This window comes from Petaurus breviceps, unplaced genomic scaffold (assembly GCF_028583685.1).
Source record: "Petaurus breviceps papuanus isolate PSGF00001 unplaced genomic scaffold, PetGlider_PUasm1.0 182, whole genome shotgun sequence".
NCBI lineage: Eukaryota > Metazoa > Chordata > Mammalia > Diprotodontia > Petauridae > Petaurus > Petaurus breviceps.
The window spans coordinates 5465559-5477724 of record NW_027185786.1 but is presented as its reverse complement, the minus strand read 5'-3'; positions in this window follow the sequence as shown (position 1 = coordinate 5477724).

The following is a 12166-nucleotide window of genomic DNA, read 5'->3' as shown; positions in this document are numbered from 1 at the left end:
GCTGGACTTGAAATCAGGAAGATTCATCTTCTAGAGGTCAACTCTGGCCTCGGATATTTACTAACTGGGTGACCCTGGGCAAGTCACTTCAACCCGTTTGCCCCAGTTTCCTCATCTGTAAAATGAGTTGGAGAAGGAAATGGCAAATCACTCCAGTAACTTTGCCAAGAAAACTCTAAATGGGACACAAAGAGTTGGATATGAATGAAATGGGTCAATCACAACCAGTGGAAATGAAAACCTAAATGATGGGGGTGGCTGAGTAAGAAAAGGGAAGGGAATGAATGCAAGAGATTTCACAGAGGTAAAATTGGCAAGATTTAGAAACTGACTGGATCTATGGGGTGAGAAAGAATGAGACGGCAGTTGTGAACTCTGGTGGTACCCTTGACAGGAAGAGGAAAGTTCAGAAAAGGGGTGAGTTTGGGAGACAAGATAGTAATGGGCAATTGGCACTGGAAGGTGAGAACTCACGCCCAAGACTTAGGCTAAGTATATAGAAACATCTGCATAGAGATGGTAATTAAAGCCATTGGGGGCCTGATGGGTGACAGAGAAATAGGGTAAAGAGAGAGAAGAGGCCTCATGATGGAGCCTTGGGTTAGACTCACAGTTAAAGGGTGAAATATAGAGGATGTTCCTGCAAAAGAGACTGAGAAGGAGTGACCAGACAGGTAGGAGGAGAATGCTGGCAAATTGTCAGCGTTTGAGTAATGAATAATACATTCTATATTTCAGTGACCTGTGATCTGATTAGTGTGGGTGCTCTTTCTGATGACCCAGATCCTAATTCAGATGCTGTCTCCTACAGGAATCCTTTCCTGATTAATTAGCTAATGGTACTTTCTTTTCAAATTATATTGTAGTAGTTGTGGTACAAGAATGTAATGTTATAAGAAATAATGAGCAGGCAGATTTTCAGAAAAACCTGACCAGACTTACATGAACTGATGCTGAGTGAAATGAGCAGAACCAGAACATTGTACACAGTAACAACATTGTTGTGATTATCAACTATGATTCACTTAGCTCTTCTCAGAAATACAATGATCCAAGACTTTCCAAAAGACTCATGATGAAAATGCCATCCATATTCAGAGAAAGAAGTGATGGATATAACCTATATCAAATTGCTCACTGTTTTAGGGAGGAGGGAAGGAGAAAAATGTGGAACTCAAAATTAATTAAAAAAAAAAAGAGAATGTTAAAAATTGTATTCACATATAATTGGAAAAAAATACTATTAAAATTATATTGTATATATCTTTCTGTAAATATTGTGTCATCATCATCATCATCAATTAATAATTATTTACTATGTTCTAGGCATTGGGTATACAAAGAAAGGAGGAAACATCGTCCTTGCTCCCAAGAAGCTCACATTTAATGGGGAGGTGGGGGAAGGGGTAGACAACACAGAAGCAACTATTTACGTTCAAGATATATTCCAGGATAAATGGGAAGTGATCTGGTGGGATGGCAGAGGGAGCTGGGGAGGGCAGGAGGCCAGTAAAGGCCAGAAGAATGTAAGCTCCTTGAGGGCAGATGCCATTCTTCCTTTTATCTTCGTAAACCCAGTGGGTAGCACAGTGCCTCCCACATAGTGATATCCATGGATGTGCTCCATATAAGAATCCAGATGCCTCTCCAAGGCATAAGGAAGACTCAGAGAAGGACATTAGTAGAGGGATAAATGTCATATGAGAATCAAAGCCCACAAGGATGAACTATGAGTCATCAAATGCTGCATTGTAGTGTCTAATTTTAGACAAATATAATATAAATGATGATGCAGAATGATGAGTGTCTTTGGGCCCAAGGTCTCCTAAGCTGCCTTCCATTTAACTTGGTCTACTCCCCTCGCCTCATTCTAAGTGACAGATTCCTTGTATTGTCTCTTTTTTTTTTTATCATCTAGGAAAACCAAAGCAACAGGAAAGAAAGGAATTCAACCAAACTAAGGGTAGCCCACCATCCACACATCTATCTACTCTGCTTGAAGGCCCCCAGTGATGGAAACCTCTCTACTCCCTGAAGCTGTCAATTATATTTTCCACCTGGAAGTATCTTCAGTGAGCACACCAACACCCTGATGGCACTTCAGAAAACATTCAAAAACAAAAAAGGAATAAACAAGGAAACTACGTTATGCTGTAAAGAACCATAGACAACAAACCAATATCAGTAATAAAATTATATACTTCAAATGCTTTAGCATCTAAATTCATGAAGGAAATATAATCTGACCTGAAATAAGACATAGACAATAATACAATAATGACAGGAAATTTCAATATCCCTCTCAGTGCTAGATAAGATTAACAAGCCCCAATAAACACAAGAGTGAAGCGAAGATGTCCACTCTCTTCACTTTTATTTGATATAGTTCTATAAATACCAGCAACAGCTAGCAACAAAACAAGAGAAAGAAAGAAATATAGTGATATGATATAATGATTTACTTGGAAAACCCTACACAATCAGCAAAAAATACTGAGATAAGTTTGAACAAAATTGCAGGTTACAAAAGAAATTCTCAAAAATTAATGACATTTCTATATAATAATAACAAAACACAAGAAGCAATAATAAGGAAATTCCACTCCAAATAACTACAAAATGCAGAAAATATCAGGGGCTTGACCTGCCAAAGCATACAAAAGATTTCTATAGATTCAATTACACAGTACTCCTTAAAGAAATAAAGAACAACTTAAATAGCTGCAGAAAGACTTAATGCTCATGACTGGGTCATGCCAATATCATAAAAATGACAATGCAGCCTAAACTAATTTATACTTCTAATGATATATCAATCAAGTTGTGAAGGGGATACTTTATAGAACTTGATAAAATAATAATAAAATTCATTTGGAAGAGCAAAATATCAAGGAATAGAATATCAAGGAAAATTATGGGAAAAAAATAGAGGCAAAAGGCGACTAGTACTTCCAGACCTCAAACTAGATTAGAAAAGCAGCAATCATCAAAGACATTTTTGTTAAACAATAATGACTGAAAAATAGAGAAATAGATCAATGGAACATAACAGACAAGGGGGAATCAGAAACAATAAAGCTCACTAATGACCTAGTGTTTGATAAAATGGAAACACAAGTTAACTAGGAAAAAAACTACTTACTTGATTGCTGAAACAACAACACAGGGAAAACTGGAGAAGGAATCAGGAAGAAATTAGTTTCAGACCAACAACTTACACCACATTTCATAACATTCTAAATAGAAACATGACCTTACAATTAAAAATTATGTTATGGGCAGTTAGGTGATACAGAGGATAGAGTGCCAGGCCTAAAGTCAGGAAGACTCATCTTCCTGAGTTCAAATCTGACCTCAGGCACTTACTAGCTGTCTGACCCTGGGCATGTTATGTAACCCTGTTTGCCTCAGTTTCCTTATCTGTAAAGTGAGCTGGAGAAGGAAATGACAAACCACTTCGGTGGTTTCTTTGCCAAGAAGACCCCCAAATGGGGTCAGACGTGACTGAAAAATGGCTGAATAACAAATTTAAATTAGAAGAGAAACAGATCATATATGTCTCAGCTTTGGGTAGAAGATGTATTCTTTACAGGTCAGATATTTATTTCCTCCAACCAGTTAACTAGCACCAGGCACTGTGCTAAGTAGTGGGGATAAAAACAAAGGTTAAGGGGTGGCTAGGTGGTGCAGTGAGTAGAGCACCTGCCCTGGAGTCAGGAGGACCTGAGTTCAAATTCTGACTCAGACACTAACACTTACTAGCCCTGTGACCTTGGACAAATAACCCCAATTGCCCAGCCTTTCCCCCTTCCAAAAACAACAACTACAACAAAGGTTAAAAAAAGAAACTGTTCCTGCCCTCATTCTTCTAATGGAAGAGACAACATTTGAACAACTATGTAATTAAGATAAACTGGGAGTAGTCAGTCACTGAAGGAAGACACTAAGATTAAGAAAGACAGGGAAAGACTTTCTTTTTTTCCCCATTTGATAGTATTTTATTTTTTCCAAAACATGTAAAGATAGTTTTCAAAATTCATTTTTATAAGATTTTGAGTTCCAAATTTTTTCCCTCCCTCATTCTCCCTCATTCCTCCCCTCCCTCCCTCCCTAAGACAGCAAGCAATCTGATACACGTTCTACATGTACAATTATGTTAATTGTATTTCCACATTAGTCTTTCTGTGACAGAAGAATCAGATCTAACAGGAAAAACCATGGGAAAGAAAACAAACAAACAAAAAAACAAGTGAAAATAGTATGCTTCACTCTGCATTTAGACTCCATCAGTTCTTTCTCTGGGTGTGTATAGCATTTTCCAATAGGAGTCCTTTAGAATTGTCTTGGATCATTGTATTGCTGAGAAGAGTTAAGTCTGTCATAGTTAATCATCACACAATGTGGCTATTACTGTGTACAATGTTGTGGTTCTGCTCACTTCACTCAGCATCAGTTCATAGAAATCTTTCCAAGTTTTTCTGAAGTCCACCTGCTCATCATTCCTTATAGCACAATAGTATTCCATATACAACAACTTGTTCAGCTATTCCCCAATTGAAGGGCATCCCCTCAATTTCCATTTCTTTGCCGCCACAAAAAGAGCTGCTATCGATGTTTTTGTCCATGTGGGTCCTTTTCTCCTTTTTATGATCTCTTCGAGAAACACACTTAGGAGTAGTATAGCTGGATCAGAGGGTATGTAGTTTTATGGCCCTTTGGGCATAGTTCCAAACTGCTCTCCAGAATGACTGGATTAGTTGGGAAAGACTGTCTTGCAGATGGTGAAGCTTTGACTGAGACTTGACATAGGCCAGAAGAAATTAGAGGGGGTGATAAGGAAGAAGAGTGATCCAGATATAGGGGGCAGCCAGTGAAAACACTTAGAGCAGGGGTGGAGAACGTACGGCCCCGAGGCCCCAGGTGACTCCTCTAGGTCCTCAAGTGCAGCCCTTTGACGGAATACAAACTTCACAGAACAAATCCCCTTCATAAAAGGATTTGTTCTGTAAAGCTTGAACTCAGTCAAGGGGCCACACGCTAGGATTTAGAAGGCTTCAGGTTCAGAATCTTCAAGGAACAGCAAGGAGGTCAGTGTTGCTGCATCATACAGAGGAGTGAGGTATAAGAAGACTGGAATGGTAAGAAGGAACCAGGTTATAAAGGGCTTTAAAAGCCAAAGAAAGGATTCTGTATTTGAACCTGGAAGCAAGATTTTATTGAATGGGAGAGAGAGGGAGGGGTGATGTGGTAACTCCTGAGTTTTAGGAAAGTCCTTTTGACAGCTGAGTGGAGGGTGGACCAGAGTGGGGAGAGGCTTGAGGCAGAGAGACTGTCCCCAGCAGACCCCCAGTAATAGTCCAGGATTGAGGTGAGGAGGGCCTGCGCCAGAATGGCAGCAGTGTCAGAGGAGAGAAGGGGGTACATAGGAAAGATGAAAAACAAAGATAATCCTTAAAACATGAAGGATTCATAAGTTCTCAGATACTATAGATCAGATATCTCTCTTTCACCCGACATGTACTGTCTGTAACTCACAAGACTAGTTCTCCCAAGAGCCTAGGGAGATGCATCACCTCGCAAAATACTGATTGTGCTTCCAGTCCACCCCACTACTTCCATCATCAAGGGGAGCAACCCTTGTGGGGAAGAGGCCTGCCCACCCCACCTTCACCATCCCCACCAACTGGCAACCAACTGTCATAGACAGGCAGGAAAGCCAAAAAGCCCTGGAAATAAGGATGCCTCACAGACCAACATGGCCCTGGCAACCTCCTCCTGAGGAGGCAAGCCATGTGGAAGTGCGACCTGGCAGCTACAGCCCCTGCCTCCTCTGCAGCCAATGCTCCTGAAGACCCAGGAGAAAGTGCTCACCACCAAAGTCTTTGTAAATAGAAATTAATTTATCCACTTTCATTTTATCAATTAAAGAAGGAGATATTACCATCTGCTTTGTTCCTGCCCCTAAGGATCACTGGCCATTTCCATCTGCCTTGAAGCTGAGAGCTCCTATAGGGTTGAATCCCCATTAGAATGTGAGCAGAGACTGACTTGCTTTTCCATTTGTATTCCCAATGCTTAATATAATAAATACTTTTCATTCATTTGTTGTTGGAAAACCAGGGCATGGCTTGGATTTTCTTAATGTCTCCTGGTGATGGTGCATTTTCTCTGAAAATTAGGGTAGCTGCAAGAAGCACCTCCTAATAGGCATCTGGAATCATCTCAGGGACTCTCAACCTTTTAAAATCACCAAGAGAGCCGAAAAGGCTAGAAACACCCGTCTCTCACAATAAGAGTTATCTGCACTCAGGGAGAGAAACACAAAATAGGAGAGGCATCCCAGGGCCTCAAGGTCCAAATTCAGGCTCTCCTAAGGAAATCTTGTGTTCTTCCTGCCAAGTGCTCCCAGCTGCCATTGTACGAGGGGAAGAGAGGAATCCCCCTCCCAGCCCCCATCCTCTTTGGAAGTCCAAAGGGAGACCTAGTAGAATCCTAAATAATGTGATCCACAGAGGAATAGAGAAGGACAGAGACAAAGAGACTAGGGGAGAGAAACAGAGACTGAGAACTTTTCTCTTGAGTTGTTCAACTCTATCAAGGAGGCAACCCCTCCTGCCTCAGTCAGCAATCCTTTTTGGGACATTCTGATTCCATTAAGCATCTCAGAGTTGTTACATCATGCATGATCATCACCCCTGCTATACTGACATACTGAGAGAGAGAGAAAAAAATTAGCTCAACGACAGCCAACACAAGGTCAGAGAACATGGTTGAAAAACAAATGATTGTAGCTCATCTTTGTTCTACAAAACACATTGCCTATGTTGCCTCATTTGTCTCTCACAACAACCTGGTGACTGGTACATGTGATCATTGACTACATTTTACAGATGAGGAAACTGACCCCCAGCTCAAGTGATGATATAGGTCACAAAGTCAGCATCTGAAGTAAGCTTCAAACCAACTTAGGTCATCCTAACCCTACCCACTATGCTCCTCTGTCTCTCAAAGAGAAGAAACACAGGAGAATGATCACAGGTAGAGGGGAGATGACTGAAAATAGAGGAAGGAAGGGATCCTTTGTGGTTGGCTTGCTCCATGAAGGATGATGATAAGACTGCAAGAGAAGGTGGACCCAGGGGCTGGGCTCCAATCTGAAAAAGATGAATAGGTTATATTGAGAATGAAATAATTGTTTCTGTTTTGGCCAGAAACCCTTAGGGTCTTCCCATCCCAGATCTATTTTTTTTTTTAAAGCAATCGGGGTTAAGTAACTTGCTCAAGGTTACACGGCCAGTTATTTCTAGGTGTGGTGCTGAGTATCTGAGCCCGGATCATCCCAACACTGGAGCCGGTGCTCTTACTCGCTGAGCCACCTGGCCGCCCCAGATCTATTTTTTTTTTTAAAGAGGAAATTCTTTGTCTCATTTTATTAAGCCTTAATCACTGAATGGGCTCTGTCTCGGTCAAACTGAGATCTGTTAAAGATCTGCATCCTGGGCCATCTCCAGTTGTCCTGAGCCATATTTGGACACAGCCTTCCCTCATTTAAATCCAATTCACTTGCATGTCATGGCATCACCTCTCTGATGTCATTGTCCTCTTCAAGAATGGAAGAAAACAGCATTGAGAATCATGCAGTGGTTTCTGCCTTCCTCCTTACTCTCCAGACAGTCTTCTTTCAGCTCTTCATAGCTTCCCATGATTCTCTTGATGAAGAAGGAAGTGGAGAGTGGTGAGGAGGGTGTCAAAGCTTTTTGGCAGTTGTTTCAAAGTCTGGGTAACAAAGGTAAAAGGTAATGATGGGGTCCCTATTTCCCAGACACACAATGGAGTGTTTTCTCAATCACGATATTGAGACACATTGGTTCACTCTAAAGGTGCCCTTGGTGTGTTACAATATTCTGAATTGCTTCATTTCCCTCCACTAAGTGAGTGGGGGTAATGGTACTGTTGATGTCAAGAAGAAGAAGGTGAATAGATATGGATCTCTCTCTCCTCTCTCTCTCTCTCTCTCTCTCTCTCTCTCTCTCTCTCTCTCTCTCTCTCTCTCTCTCTCCCTCCACGTGTGTGTGTATGTAACCCATGGTCCAGTACCCAAAGTTCTGGGTTTATACAGCTGGCCCCCACACAGAGTTTATTTTGAGAAATCTCAGAATAAAACCCAAATATAACTCAGATCTTAGGCTCTATAGATATAGATAAAAGGTTGTCTAGAAAAGATATGTATGAACTGATGCAGAGTGAAGTGAGTAGAATAAGAAGAACAATTCATACAATAGCAATGTTATAAAAATAAAACAATTTGAAAAACTTAGGAACTCCCATCAACACAATGGCCATTCAAGTTCCAGAAGATTAAAGGTTGAAACATTTTACCTAGCTCCTGATAGTGGCAATGACTCAGAACACAGATTGGGACAAATATATATATGACATAACCAATGTGGAAATTTCTTTCGTTTGGCAATGCATATTTGTAATAGAAGTTTTGCTTTTATTGCTTTCTCACCTGGAGAGGAGAGGGAAGGGAGAAAATGAAGGCCTAAAAATAAAATAAATATAATCGTTTTATAAAGGGATTCCAGGTTGCACATAAGCTCTCAAAGTAACAAAGAATGTTGGAATCGGAGAAAATAAAACTGAACTAGTAGGAAAGGAAATACAAAGGTGACTGGGGGGTGAGAATCTGGCCCAGACAGACATATCTTGGAATATGGTGTGAGATGTTGATCTATGCCTAGTTTCTGCCAAACTGCTTTCCAAATTTCCCAGCAGTTTTTGTCAAATAGTGAGGTTTTGCCCCCAAAGCTTGGATCTTTGGGTTTATCAAATACTAGATTATTATGGTCATTTACTATGGTGTATTGTATACCTAATCTATTCTACTTTATTTCTTCTTTATTATTCTACTTTATTTCTTTATTTCTTTAAATTTCCAGGTTATTTTGATGATTATCACTTTGTAATATAATTTGAAATCTGGTTACTATTGGCCTTCTTCGTTCATATTTTTTTTCATTGATTCCCTTGATGCTCTTTTTTAATTAAATTTTATATTTGTTTTTAGTTAACATGATTCATTCCCACAAGATTTTGATTTAAAAATTTTCTCCCCATTTTTCCCCTACCCACCACCCCAAAACAGCAGTCCTGCTGAATATCCCCTCCTTCAATCTGTTCTCTCCTATATCTTCCCCCATACATCCTCCAACTTTCCAGCAGGGCATGGTGGATCTCTATGCCCCAGTGCCTGTATATCTTATTTCCCAGTTACATGTAAAATAATAGTAATGATAATAATATATTTAAACATTTGGTTTTAAAACTTCAAATTCCAGATTCTTTCCCTTCCTCCCTCATCACCCACCCTCACTGGGAAGATAAGGAATTCAGTATAGGTTGTACATGTGTAGCTATACAAAACATTTCCATAGTGGATATATTGTGAAAGACTGGCTATATTTCCCGCCATCCTATCCCATCCCCTATTTGTTCTATTCTCTACTTTGATCCTGCCCCTTTTCAAAAGTGGATGCTTCCAACTTCCCTCCCCCCCAGCCTGCCCTCCCTTTCATCATCCCCCCTCTCATTCCCTTCCCCCCTACTCTCCTGTAGGGTAAGATACCCTATTTAGTGGGTATGTCATTCCCTCCCTAAGCCAAATTCAATGAGAGTAAGGTTGACTCATTCCCTTTTGCATTCCTGTTCTTCCCCTCCATTGTAACAGTTTTCCCTTGCCTCTTCTATATGAGATAATTTACCCCATTCTATCTCTTCCCATCTCCTCTCATTATATTCCTCTCTCACCTCTTAATTTCACCTTTTAAGTATCATCCCTTCCTATTCAATTGGTCCTGTGCCTTCTATGTAGACCTGTACACATATCTACACACACTCACATATATATTCATACACCCATATACCCTCCTATATAGACATATATATACATATATATATACACACATCTCTATTCCCTTCAACTATTCCCATACTGAGAAAAGTTTCATAAGTTACAATTATCATTTTTCCATGTAGGAATGTAAATAGTTCAACTTTGATAAGTTCCTTTTGATTTCTTTTCCCCGTTTACCTTCTCATGCTTCTCTTGCTTCTTGTATCTGAATGTCAAATTTTCTATTCAACTCTGGTTTTTTCATCATGAATGCTTGAAAGTCCTCTATTCCATTGAATGACCATATTTTCCCCTGAAACATGATACTCAGTTTTGCTGGGTAGTGATTCTTGGTTTTAATCCCAGCTCCTTTGCCCTCCAGAATATCATATTCCAAGCCCTTCAATCCCTCAGTGTAGAAGCTGCCAGATCCTGTTATCCTGATTGTGTTTCCACAATATTCAAATTGTTTCTTCCTGGCTGCTTGTAATATTTTCTCCTTGATCTGGGAAGTCTGGAACCAGGCTATAAAATTCCTAGGAGTTTTCTTTTTTTAGGAGGTGATCGGTGGACTCTTTTAACCTCTATTTTGCCCTCTGGTTCTAAAACATCAGGGCAATTTTCCTTGAGAATTTCTTGAAGGATGATTTCTAGGTCCCTTTTGTGATCACAGCTTTCAGGTGGTCCAATAATTTTTAAATTATCTCTCCTGGATCTATTTTCCAAGTCAATGGTTTTTCCAGTGAGATATTTCATATTGCCTTCTATTTTTTTCATTTGTTTGAATCTGTTTAATAGTATCTTGATTTCTCATAAAGTCACTAGCTTCCATTTGCTCCAGTCTAATTCTGAAGGAATGATTCTCTTCAGTGAGCTTCTGAGTGAATTGATGTACATGGACAAGTACATGGAGAAAGCTTCTGAGTGAGATTTTTTTTTTCCATCTGGCAAATTCAGCTTTTTAAGGCATTCTTCTCCTCATTGCCTTTTTGAGCCTCTTTTGCCATTGAGTTAGTCTATTTTTAAGGTGTTATTTTCTTCAGTCAGATTGTTGACTCTCATTTCATAATTTTCTTGCATCATTCTCATTTCTCTTCCCAATTTTTCCTCCACTTCTCTTATTTGGTTTTCAAAATGTTTCTTAAGGTCCTCTATGGCCTGTACCCAGCTAATATTTTTCTTGGAAGCTTTTGGTGCAGGAGTTCTGACTTTGCTGTCTTCTTCTTGTTCCATGCTTTGATCCTTTTTGTCCCCAAAATAGGAATGTAAAGTCAGATTGCTGTGCTGTCTTTGTTTCCTTTGCTTGCTCATGTTGACACTCAATTACTTGACTTTTGAGCCTTTTGCCACAGTAGGACTCTGCCACCAGAGAGGGGAGCTTTGTCCCAAATCGCTGGGGTTTTCTCAGCTGCTATTAGTTGGCTGCCCTCTCTGAAGTCCCCACAAGCTCTGGCAAAGTGGTCATGCACCCCAGGACCTCTACCCTAGAGAGCGATCCAGATCCAAGCAGGTTAAAGCAAGAGCGATTACCCCTCAGACTGGTCACTTGGTCCCCCTACAATCTGTAGACCAGGAGCTCTGAAGCATCCATGTGGGGGCAGCTGCAGGGCTGTGGCACCTCAGCTGCCTCTCCCTCCAGGGGGAAAAGGCTGGATTGCACTCCAAATTCCCAGGTCCCAAAGTCTACACTGCACTGACCTCTCACTTTGTCCCTGGCATCTATGAGTTGATAATTCTGGAAACTGCCATAGCTGCTGGTGATCTGAAGTCCCTCCAGCTGGCAGCTGGTCAGGCCGCTCTGAGGATAGAATGTCAGGCTCACATGAAGCTGGGCTTGGCTCCCAGAGTATTGTGCTGGTTGCTTGATGCCGGCCTGCTGGGCTGTGCTCAGCGGGAGGTTAGGCTCTCTGTGTCATTTTGTGGGTTCTGTAGCTCCAAAGTTTGTCTAGAGTCATTTTTTACATGAATTGGAGGAGGTGGGAGCCGGAGCTGCATGGAAGTCCTGTTTCTTCTCTGCCATCTTGACTCTGCCCCCTAGTTTTCTTTTTTTTAATAAAATTAACCAATAGTTTATACTAATTTATTGGATTCCCCTCCCATAAAACCAGTTCCTAGTTGTTGGGATTTTTTTTAATTTTCAGTTTTATTAAGATCTTTTTTTGATTTTTCAGGGTTTCTTTTTTGGGTTTCAATTTACTCCTTTTCTAGTTTTTTCAGTTTCCTGCTCAATTCTTTGATCTCTCTCTCTCTCTCTCTCTCTCTCTCTCTCTC